We start from the raw sequence: 12,919 nt of genomic DNA, 5'->3' as shown, positions 1-12,919 counted from the left end.
CATAGTTCCTGTGAAAGTCGAGTCCATGTTCAAAACAACAACTTCAAGCATACAAAACAACAAACTAATGAAGGGCATATCTATTTCTTTACCCCTCTTAAATTTTCCCCACTTAAAACTTTATTATCATCATTATCAAATCAACTAGACTATGCCCATTTCATTCAAGTACAACTCTTCAGGGCTGGGGTTGTTAGGCAGTGGTAGAGCACTTGCCTAAAACACGTGTGAGGCACTGGGTTTGAGTCTCAGCACCACATATATGAATAAAATACAGGTGTTGTGTCCATGCACAACTAAAAATATTTTTTAAAAAAAGGAAAGAAAGAAAAGAAGAATTTTTCAGCAAAAAATGGCAGCTTACAATGCTTAAGTTTAACTTTTTACTCACTTTAAGATTTTCCCTTTCAGGAATAAGGAGAACAGATCTGCTATGTTAGCGTCTACAGATTAAACATATTTAAGGTCTGAACTTCCAAAAGGATAATATAGAAGGAACAAGAGGTGGATTATGGAAACATGAGCTCTAGCTCCAGTTCTGCTACTGCCTTGCTGTATGACTTCAAAATCACTTCTCTGAACCTATATCCTGAATTGTAAAATACAGTTCACTTTAGTTCTAAGAATTTATGATTCTGTGACAAAGGGTCCTTACTCAAGGGCTAGAATGTAGGAAGAATTAAGAGGAGAAGGAAGAAAACCAAAGAAAGAAGGAAGATGGAGGAAGAAGAAACATTAGGTATATTCATATAAAACCAAATATTTTCTTCTGCAACAGACAGTCAAAGAAATGTCACTAAATAGATTATATGTTCCTCTTCCCCACAGAGCTAAGAGCTACTCTAGAGAGCCAATACAGTCGCCTTCTGTATCCACAAGTTCCACACTCATGGATTCAACCAACTATGGATCAAAAATCTTCAGGGGAGGAAAACACACACACACACACACACACAAACACACACACACACGACCGTTGTCTGTACTGAACTTTTATTGCTTCTCATTATTCTCTAAACAATAACAACTATATCAGAATACTTAGTTCTAGTAGTTTAGTGATGATGGAAGTATAGTAGAGGATGTGCCCAGGTTACAGGCAAACACTACATCATCTTAATAAGGGGCTGGATCATCTGTGGACTTTGGTACAGGGGAGCAGGGCTGGAACCCATTACCATGTAAATCAAAGGGTGGCTGTAGACTTTGGATTTCTCTCTTCCTTGCACAAATACTCTCCATAGGAAATACTATGCCATCAACCTGTAAAGGCTCTGAGCTAAGTTAAAATTTCAGAAAACTAAAGTTATATATCAAATAGTCAAATTGATTGATTCTCTACTTCTGGAGGAACCCAAGGCTCCCAGAAAATTAGTGGATATTTCTCAAAGTTTTGGCCAAAGATGGGCTAAAGTGGGGGGAAGTAGTTTATGTAAAGTTAAGTAAATCGAAGCCTATATTCTTTATATTATACTTGATGTAATAACTACCATCGAAAGGTAGGGAGGGCAGAAAGAGCATAAGTTGGGAAAAATTAACATGTCTTACAATATCGACTCTGCCATCTATTATTTGTGTGTCCTTGGACAAGTCACTTAATGTCTCAAGTTTTTCATCTGTAAAATGTAAATAGGGATCACTACCTAATGGGGGTACCTCTAAGAATGAACTGAGGTCAAGTATACAAAGGTCTTTGCTCCTGGCTTCAAAAAAAGTGGAGGAGGCATGGCAGCTGGAGTTGTGGCTTGGTGGTGGTGCACTTGCCTGGCACTTGTGAGGCACTGGGTTCGATCCCCAGCACCACACAAAAACAAAACAAAATAAAATAAAGTCATTGTGTCCATCTACAACTATATATAAGGGAGACAGAGAAGGTAGTAGAAATAAAAACCACCATTACTACTGTAAGGAAGAAGGAAACAGGGGAAGAATACAGTCCAACATGTAAGTGTGAATAGCTGAGTTGAAATCCTCAAGTTCCATGTTCTTGCTCCATAAACACAGACATTAATACAAACATTAGAGAAGGGAATCTTGTTCTTCCTACTAAAGACTTATGTTGCCTGGTTCCCCAGGAAGGAAAACTTCAAAGCTTATGCTTAGATGACTTTTGGTCATGGCTGCTGTGCTAGCAAAGACAGATAACCATCCTAACTGAGGCTCTGAGAAGTGCCCCCATTCTTTAGCTCCACAGTGCCTTCTCACAGAAACTTCCAGATAATCTAATGACCATGGAAGCATCCATGACTTAGAAAACCTTAGTAAGAAATATTGAGATTCTTTAAGATTCCATAAAAGTTTGAAGGAGTGAACATCATTTTCATAGTCCAAAGTGCCCCTTTCTTCTACCCTGTTTGAGTGAATAAGTGGTACTCCCATTTTTTCTCTCGACTGTGCTAGAATTACAAGTACAGATAATACATAAGAAAAAAAGGATCTTTCTACTTTTCTGCCCCAGACTAGAAATCACAGTAACTACAAAAACACAGAAACCTATGTTCCTGTGTTTTTGAACATGTATTTCTGTTAATAAATGGTTTTTAGCTTTGATCATATTAGTTCTAGACTCTGAAACTAAATTCCCACTAAACTTAATACTAAAAAAACTTGATTCTAGATTCAGAAATGAATTACATAACACACACACACACACTCAAATAACACACACACACACTCAAATAACACACACACAAATAACATACACACACATAGGGTCTTTCCTCTTACCCTTTGCACCTCTGCCAACTTTCCCCAATTCTTTCCTCAGATGATCATCCAATAGCATTTGTCTGGCATCATCTTCATATATTTATTGTATTCCACCTTGTGTTATAATTATTTATGCATCTTATGCATTCTTTTGTTGAAGTTACTATTCAACTGAATTTCATTAATAAACTAAGAATACATTAAATGAGACACTGCTCTAATTTTATGTAAAAATAAGTGATTTCAGCGGGGCACAGTGGTGCATGCCTATAATCCCAGTGGCTCAGGATGCTAAGGCAGGAGGATCGCAAGTTCAAAACCAGCCTCAGCAAAAGCAAGGTGCTAAGCAACTCAGTGAGACCCTGTCTCTAAATAATATACAAAATAGGGCTGGAGATGTGACTCAGTGGTCAAGTGCCCCTGAGCTCAATCCCTGGTACAAAAAAAGAAAAAAAAAAAAAGTGGTTTCTCTTTTGCTTCCAAACAAGATGGAAAAACAAGAACCAGACTTGTTTTGTTGCCTCAAGCAACTTAAAAATACAACAAAACATATGAAACAAGAGTACTCAAGACACCATACAGGAGGCAAGGAGTCAGGTAAACCTACAACTGCCTGGAGTCAGTGTCCTAGCTGTTGCACAGAGGGAGGAACCGAGGCTAAGCCTGGTGGCCTCCATGAAGTGAGGAGACAGAACAAGGAGCCAGTCTGGCGAGTCACTACAGATCACAGAGGGCCCTCCTCAAGTACTCAGTTGAGTAAGGACAGTTACATGTTTGTGGAACTACCAGAGGCTGGGCAAGAAAACCTGGAGGACATGGAGGGGGTGATGCCACAAGCTCATACAGTGCCAGGAAGAGAGTCTGTGCTCAGTGGCCAGGGCAGAAACCCAGAGCTCTAAGAGCATCAGCGACTGAAAAAAGACTGTCTCAGTAGCAGGGAAAACTTAATCAGAAACTAAACAGCTATCATCCAGCACAGCTTGAAAACAGGACCCAAAAGAATCAAATTATTTCTAAGAAAAATGCTATAAACTCAAGAATATTTATAAGCCGGGCATTATTACATCTGTAATCCCAGTAACTCAGTAGGCTGATGCAGGAGGATCACAAGTTTGGAGGTCAGTAGTGACAACTTAGAAGACCCTGTCTCAAAATAAAAATAAAAAGGGACTAGAGATATAGCTATGGGGTAAAGCATCCGTAAGTTCTATCCCCAGTACTGGGGGGGTGGGGAATATTTATACAATTAGAAAATCACTTAGCATCCAACAAGATAAAATTCACAACATCTAAACTCTAATAAAAAATTACCAGGCATGCAAAGAAACAGGAGAATATAAGCTGTAATGCTGAGAAAGATAAATCAATTACAACTGATCTAAAACTAGTGCATATGTTAGGATCAGCAGACAGAGCCAGATATGGTGGCACAGATCTGTAACCCCAGCGACTCAAAAGGCTAAGGTAAGAGGCTCAAAAGGCTGGTAATGTAGCTCAGTGGTAGGGTGCCCCTGCTTCCAATTCCCGCCACCACATGCACACACATACACACAAAAAGAATCAGCAGATATGGACAAGGTGAAAAATGTCAAGGTAAAAAAAAAAAAATCATGTTAAGAAGAGACATGAGAAGTGTAAAACACATCTACATCAAAATTCCAGAAATGAAAACTATGTGTGTAATGTTAAAAAACACACTGGATTGGACTAATGGCAGAGCAGACTCTGCAGAAGAAAAGATCTGTATACTCGATGACACCACAACAGAAACTATCCCTGCCCCAGAACACATAGAGGATAAACAACTAAAGACCAGCAATGAACAGAGAGCCTCGAAATGATATGGAATACTCATGGTCTAACTATGGTCTAGATGTACAGATGTATTTCAAAAGTAGTAGGCAAAGAATCTAACTTGGTCATCCTGAGAGGAAGAAAAAGGACAGAGGGAGGAGGATGTACTCGGTTTACTGCAGATGCACTTTTACCACGTTGCCAGTCCCTAAAGTCCTCCGGGAACTTCCCACATCTCTTTCTTTATCCTGCCTTTCTTCTCTCTTACGTAATTCCCCGGGAGACCAGACCTCATATGCCATTTACCTTCAGTTACCTTCTGAATATTTGTAGTCTTCCACTAGAACATCCACAAGAGTTCTGTATCCTCCAAATAGCTGTTTATTCCCAAACCCCCCTATCTTCTAGTCAAGTAAACCACCCATTTCCCAAACTATTTTATGCTTTAAGTATTGACTGACTTAAGTAATAATAATAAGTGTCAGAATGATGACTGCNGAGAGAGAGGGAGGGAGGGAGGGAGAGGGAGGGAGGAGAGAGAGAGAGAGAGAGAGAGAAGAATCTCCATATTTTCTGGGAAGAAAAAAACAAGAGAGCAAATCAGGGGTTTCATTCTAATAAAGATTCGAGATGACTTATCAAAACTGCTCAAAATTATGTCCCTGTCATTAACTAAACAGGAAAACATCACATACGTTAAAGAAAGTAGCGAAGACCTGTACCCCTCAGGGTCCAGCAAACCATGGCGTGTTGTTCAAAGCCTGTCCACCATCTATTTTTGTATAATCTGAAAGCTGAGCAGTTTTTATATTTTTAAATAGTTGAATTAAACCCAAATGAAAAATATTTTGTGACACATGAAAATTACATGAAATTAAAATTTCAGTGTCCATAAATAAAGTCTGACTGGAACGGAGTCATGCTCACTTGTCTTGTGTTGTCTATGACATCTTTAGTGCCACAGCGGCAGGGTGAAGTGGTTGTGACATACAAAGCATGGCCCACAATACCAAAAACAGATACTACCTGGCTCTTTACAGAAAAAGTCTAGGGACACTTGCTCTAGGAGTCTTTCAAAATCTAATTGCTTTCACTTAAGTCTTGGTTTGTCTCTTTTTAACAAGGAATCTCATGATCAACACTAGGCAAGTGAACATAGGTATGTAATGTGTGGACATAAAAGTACTAATTAGTAATTTCATAAAATAATTACTGGCTTCTCTCACAATATTTTCTGCATAAATAATCCTTTAAAAATTCAATACTACCAGAATTTCGTTATAGAACTCTATCCTATAATTCTGAATGAATTTAATAACTCTAGTTAGGATTTCAAGTTATAGTTGTTTGTTTATTCATTCATTCATTCATTCATTCATTTATTTTTGTAGTTGGAGATGGACAGCATGCCTTTATTTTATTTATTTTTATATGTGGTACTAAGAATCGAACAGGCTAGACAAGTGCTCTGCCACTGAGCCCCAGCCCCAGCCCTCAAGTTATAATTTTTAAAAACTATTTGCTTTTGTTAATAGCAATCTAGCTACATTATTTCCTTCCTGAGTGATTAAATAAGAAATGTTACTGTAATATTCCGAAACTTATAGCCCTTTAAAAAGAAACTCAAGAGGCATTTTGAAAATAACATGCTATAGCAAACCAGACAATATTTCTATTTGTTTTACAGTGAGTATTATTAAACGAGAGAGTTTTTCAGGGGTTTAAATTTTTGTGTTTTACTTTTATTTCCAATAGAAAATAAGATCATATTTTACTCTTGCTGCTAATTTATAATTACCAATTTTGGTTTCTAGATACTTTTGAGGGGGTGGATTACTGGAATTTGAACCCAGGGTACTTAACCACTGAGCCACATCCGAAGCTCTTATTTAATTTTTAATTTTGTAATGGGGTCTCACTAAGTTGCTGAAGCTGGCTTTGAACTGTGGTCTTCTTGTCTCATCTGGGATTACAGGTCTGTGTCACTGCACTGGGCTCAAGCACTTTTTAAAAAATATTTCAACACTGCAAGGGAAGTGATCAAATTTACTATTGCTGATTTTCAACATGTCATTTGCCAATTCAATTAGCATCTTCACAAGAGGGTTTCTAATAAGTTAAAACACACACACACACACACACACACATACACCTCAGTGATAGTAACCTCTGAGGATCAGAGTAAGGCACAGAGGCTACAAGACAAATAGATTCTTGCCAGTCAGCTGAGAACATGTTTTATAATGGACCAGAAAAATAATACTCTTTTTAGGAGGTGAGGTAATATCCTTCATTTTTTGAAGTTAAAAGCTGCTGATAATATTATGTGGTCAATAGGCTATAAAACTGAATGAAGTCAAACATGTTATCATAAAACAAAACTTAGATTTGGTACTTACTAATACTCATAATAGATATTTTTACTTAGTAATTAAGTACAAACACAAAAGATAAGCCATTGATATAAATTAATACAATTGGCACAAGACTGTAAAGATTCTGGAAACCAAGTTTTCTCATCTATGAGGAATAAATAATTTAAGGCAATAGGAAAAATAAGCAAAGATAATAGAAGAGTAAAAGGAACATTTAGCGGTATCTTCAAATATTTGGTTCTTATGTAAAGAGATTAGCCTACTCTATGTGCCGCCCAATGACAAATGTAGGAAGCAAAGGATAAAGAAGAGACTTCAGCTCATCATAAGGAAACGCTTCTGCTTTTTAGTGGCCAGTAACAGAACTAATCATGAGGAACTACTTGTGAATTACTATTAGTATTAAGAAAGAGCATGTGAATTTGATACTAAATAGATCTCAGGTTTGAAATCCTTTTGTGCCCAGAGCCACCAGTTGCTTGACCTCAGAATCTCAAAGTCTTGTGCAAAAATTGGGAAAAAAAAATCTATCACAAATGTGATTGGCAAGGGACATATGATATGAACGTAACTGTTATATTTATAAATGTGATATGTGTGTAAAACTGGTGCAAAGCAGGCATGTAAAAACAAAAGTTATTTCAGTGGCAGTCATTATCAGTGGTGGTAAGGAATGCTGGTGCCGAACTTCTTAGATTTAAACCCTGGTGTTGACAGGATTCAATGAATTAAGGTAAGTAAAATGCTGAGAACAATATCTGATATTAGTACATCACAAGCATACAGAAGGACTGGCTATTATACAACTATGTGTCTGGCACTTTTGTAGGCACTGGAGATACAAAGAGACCACGATCACAAGCAGCTTTATGTTCTTTGTGATGGTGGTGGGGTGGGGGATAGAATGACAATATACAAATAAACATATAACCAGTAATGATAAACACCAAAGTCAGATAAGTGAAGAAAAAGAAGGATGGGGGGATACAGAATGACAAGAGAGTGCTAATTCAGACAGGTCCAGGGAGAGCTCTCCCTTGAGAAGTAACATGTGAATAAAGCAAGTCACTTGGCATGTCAGGCAGAGGGAAAAAGTGAAAAGAGAGGGAAGGTGCAGGGTCTGTTAAGGGAACAGAGCAAGGAGGCCAGTGTCACTGGAGGGAAACATGAAAAGGGTGGCAGGAGATGAGGCTGGGCAGCCAGCCAGGTTCCTGATCATGCAGGGCCTTAGAGACCTTGTAAGGACACAGGATTTTATTTTGACTCTGAAGGGAAACAATTGTTGAGGTTTAAGCACAATACTGACAAAAATCAAGACTAGCATTTTAAGTGAGTCACTCTGGCAATGACTCCTAAAGAACTATTTGACTCCAAGGTTTTCTGAATTTAATCATTCTAATAGTGTACAGAGGAACATTTAAGAGTTTGGAAAATGGAAACAATACCTCAGAATGGCCAAGTGCAGCAGCACTCTGACTACCTAGAAGAGGCGCACTGGAGCCCAGTACAGAAGTACAACCTCCAAAAGGCAAGGCCTTTCTGGAGGGAAGGTTCCACTGTGCCTGGTTGAGTACACATATGACCCTTCAGTGAAGAAGTGTGCAAGAAAGATTTAATAGTAATTTTGGAATGCTGGAAACAAAGTAGAGTGAGGAATCACAACTCACAGGGGAGTACTCAGGATACCAACAAATGTCAGATCCCAGAGTGGCCTGGGTGGGAAGGGGTGTGGGGGCTGTATCATCAATATGGCTGGCTTCTATTGACACTAGTCTATCACAATCAGGCATCCACAAACAACCTGAGATAAGGCATGACATGATAACAAGTTGAAACATTCCATTCACTTCCAAAAGTGAAAAGCCAGATGAAATTGTTCCCAAATGGCCATCTATGTAGACTGTGAATCTGGAATTTTTCAGGGAAGAACAGAAAACTAGAAGAACAAAACCAGGAATGTCAGTTACTATGAGGCTTGAGGAAGGCCATTCATTACCTTTCAACATGATGGTGTCTTCTGTAGCAATACAAACTTCAATAGTAGGTTGTCAAACACTAAGCTTACCTAGTCTCAACTGCAAAACCAAGCAGAAAGATAAAAATAAAAAATTGTAGAGGGAAGGGGCAAAGAAGGGGGATGGTAGACAAAAAATTTAATCAAAATTGTTCAGATATAATTACAGCTCCATTTATGGAATTCTGGGTTATCTTTTCAGGAAAGCTAAGTACTTTTTAGAATAGCAGTACTTTTCAAGCCAGCTTTGGCCTTGGCAAGGAAATGGTTATAAATGAAAATATGGGACAACACAGCAGAATTCAGAAAGAAACCAAATTATTGGAAAAAGTGAAGCTTTGTTGTTGTTGTTGTTGTTCATTGTAAAGGAACATAAATTTAGTCTGCAACCCATAATCCCTGCCTACCCACTAACTTCCCCAGAATCCTGTGCATCCCATGTAAAGTGGAAAGTGTGCCAAAACAAATAGTGGGGCTCAGCTCCATGGATGAAGGGTGGGATGAGATTCGGGTGGAAAGGAACATGACTGGCAGGCCAGGGAACAGAATCACTTTAGAGCAAGGCCACAAAATGGAGACCAAATAATCTAAGGACTTCCAGAATTCATAGAAAATGGAATATACTTTGCAAAATCATAGCCAAGATTCCCTATTCCAACTCATTTCAAAAAACAAATGCAGAAAGAACAGGATAAAATGAAACAAAGCCAAACATACCTGCTCTCTTATCTGTCTTTAATTAAAGATAAAATACCCTCCTCCCTCTTCTCTTCTCCCAACCACCCAGGAACCGAGAGCGAACTGGCAGCAGCTCAGGTGAAAGACTTCAGCCTTCCAGCTACAAAGAGGGGAGATAGCAGACAATGGAACTGGTGATTCATTACAAAAGAATACACTCCAGAGCGGCCTGCTGCCACATGGACTCCCGGCACTATTTAAAGGAACAGCAACCCCCTTTCCAACCGCCCTTATTCTTAACACCTTCCCTCCTCTTGGTTCTGATGGAAAACAGATTTTGAAGAAAATGCCAGCAAAGCACTGAGCTATCCAAGAAAGGGAGGGCTTTGTGCTACATAGAAGCTGGCAGTCTCATACCACAGCAGAGCACGAAAATTTGCTTTCACGTCCCTACTGTAAAATCTTTTCCTCTCTAATACATTTTCCCTCTTAACAATAAATAGTGTAACTGAATCTGAGTCCGGCTAAACTTTTTTTTTTTTAAATCTAACTAGAGGCGAAGTCATTTGGAACTTGAATTTTACACATATTATGAGAATGATTTTTTCCTTTTACTCCATATTTTATTTTCATAGATGTGAGAAGTGGCAATATTTTTTTAGCCTGTAAATCAAATTAAGAGAGGAACTCAGTGAAAATCTCCTGCACCATACACATGAATAAGAGATATTCTTTAAAATGTCACATGAGCATGTCTGTCTCCTGTATTAGAATTTTTGTCATTCAATTGCCATTTTTAAAGGAAAGCATCAATTACTTATCGTAAAAGATAGAGAAGTTTGCTAATTAAAACCCCAAAAGGTCACATAAAACTAGAACATACGTAATAAAACAAAATGTCATCCACTGAGAGCCCTTCTTCCACCTACTGAGTGATGGCAATCAGGCGTAGGTAGACAGGGTATGCCATGAAGATGCCAAGAGTCTAAATAGCAAATTATGAAAACACATCCTTTATCTCTTTCTTCACACACTAGCCAAAATACTAAATATTGTACTAAACCATTTAACTGTGGTGTCCCAGCCCTAACCAATGCAGACAATTTACACTGAAAAAGCTTATATGACAGGTCACTGTTAAGGGTTGGGATTGGATGCCTGGTTCAAAAAAACACAACAAACAAAAAATGAATCAAAACCACAGGAGAGATGAAAAAATTTGGCTCAGCTGATTATTCCCTTTGCATTTGTTTTCTAGATAACTAACAATCATGTACATTAACACTGAAAGTGGACACGCCAAAGCAAATACACTGCAGGACTGCAGATCACAAATCTGACATTCTGTCTTTTCCAGTTGTATAAATTCAGGATAGACAAAAATGAGTTACTTCTTTCCTTCAGCACATCCCGAGAAAACAGGATGATGATTTAAATTCACCTATTAGAATTCTTTTTTTTAGTATTTGTTAATTGTAGATGGACACAATACCTTTATTCTATTTATTTATGTAGCACTTAGGATGGAACACGGTGCCTCACACATGCAAGGCAAGCACTCTACCCTTGACTACAATTGCAGCCCTAGAATTCTTAAACACAGAAAGAAATCTCTTTCCAGTTTCCATCTGTTTCTTTTACTTCATTCCTAAAATTATAGTTCCCTGATATCCTAATGACTAGGACCATGGTGTCACGAAACATTCGTGCAGTGGTAAGGTGCATCCCAACTTAGGCTCACACACTTACCAGCTCCTCTGGAAAGCAAGGCAAATGTTCCAAGAGGCCACAGAAAACTCCAATTATGAAAACTCCTAGTTTAGATAACTCTTTCACTGATTTTAAAATATGGTACATGCAATAAAAAGTCAGGTCATGAACAAGACCTTCCGCTTTTAGCTGAGAAAGAAGAGAACTGTTAACCCTCTAATAATGCCAGTTAATGAAAATTGAATGAGGGCTCCAGGGCGAAGCAAGTATCATGTCCCAAGCAACAAAGAGAATCCAGAAAGAGGCTTTCTCTTTTATGGTATTAAAAAAAAAATAAGGCAATATACCAAGAGTTAATTAGACTGACAATGAGGGAATAAGCAGCAGAAGAGAAATATTTCAAGGGATTTTCCATTTTCCAAAAGAAAGGGTACCTTAAGGTCTCCAAATTCAGACTAAGTAAAAAATCACTTTGTAAGGATGTATTCTTTGAAACTTCCCTTCCCTCTGGGTCATGATGGGCAAATCTCCTCCATAGTTCCCTCGTTCTAAACAGCACTGCAGGGCATTATATAACATTTAACTGAACAGGATTCCAAATCCTAAAAGGATGCTTCTATCCTGATAGCTAGCTGACTCTCTCGCCCTCCGGTGGTGACTGAGAGAAGAGAGAGGAGAGAATACAAAAAAGGGCAACCTCCTTAAAAGGAAAGCACTGTCCAGTGATGAAATTTCCCCAGGAGCATAAAAGCCTGGAGTGAAACTGATGCTAAGTCCTGGACTGAGGATGTGAATGTTCTAAACATGTAAATGATTTCTTACCAACAAATCACGGCCTCCTTATTCCCTCTCAACCTATAAAGAAAAAAGGGTAAAGAAGCATATGAAGGTTGCCAGGAAGAAAAACAGCCCTGCCAGGGGGCTATGGAAGAACACTCACCTTTCCATTCGCCAGGAATGACTTGCTAAATGCAGAGTAGACACTGCGTGGCATAACCAAGAGAGGCAGAAAGGGAGAGAGAGGAGAGCCATAGCTTCCATTTCCTCCTCCCTCTCCTTCAAATGTCTTTTAAAGCTGGGGTGACTGTCATTTATAAATCTGGATTTGCTCTGTCAGGGTAAGTTCTACCTGCCTCTGCTACACCTGGAATGACTCTGGGTTCCCACTGAATGCGTTGTTCGCCAGTAATAAAGACATAAAAAGGAAACTTTTTTTATAACCTTCATTTTTAATAAGCTGTTTACAGTAAAGGCAGCAAAACTGCCTTTCCAAAGCCAATCCTGAGAACCAAAGTGAGTCAGGAATCAGATTTCCTATAACCCAAATTCTTCTGCAATTCTTAAAAGGAAGTCACTCCCTCTCCCCTCTTTTTGGCAGGCTACAAGAATCTCTTCCTACCTCTGCAGTCTTTCTCTCCCTCCCTCTTCTCAGAACCAAGACAAAGAGGTAGACAAATCCCCACAGGGTCTTTCCTGAGCTACAGCTGCACAGTACAGGAAAGAGGAATCTGGTATGGAGCTGAGGGAGGGGGACAAAAAAAGCTACGAGAGAGAGAGAGAGAGAGAGAGAGAGAGAGAGAGAGAGAGAGAGAGAGAGACACAGACGACACACACACACACACACACACACACACACACA

The 12,919-nt window shown here is 38.8% G+C and overlaps 1 protein-coding gene across 30 annotated transcripts in view; it reads right to left on the bottom strand.

Annotated features, from left to right (window-relative positions):
- The window catches only part of Rbfox2 (RNA binding fox-1 homolog 2), a 202,069-nt gene that overhangs the window by 77,559 nt on the left and 111,591 nt on the right, over positions 1-12,919 (bottom strand). The window lies entirely within an intron of this gene.

The sequence above is a fragment of the Marmota marmota genome, unplaced genomic scaffold (genome assembly GCF_001458135.2).
Source record: "Marmota marmota marmota unplaced genomic scaffold, marMar, whole genome shotgun sequence".
Classification (NCBI taxonomy): Eukaryota; Metazoa; Chordata; class Mammalia; order Rodentia; family Sciuridae; genus Marmota; species Marmota marmota.
This window is presented reverse-complemented; position numbering and strand designations above follow the sequence as displayed.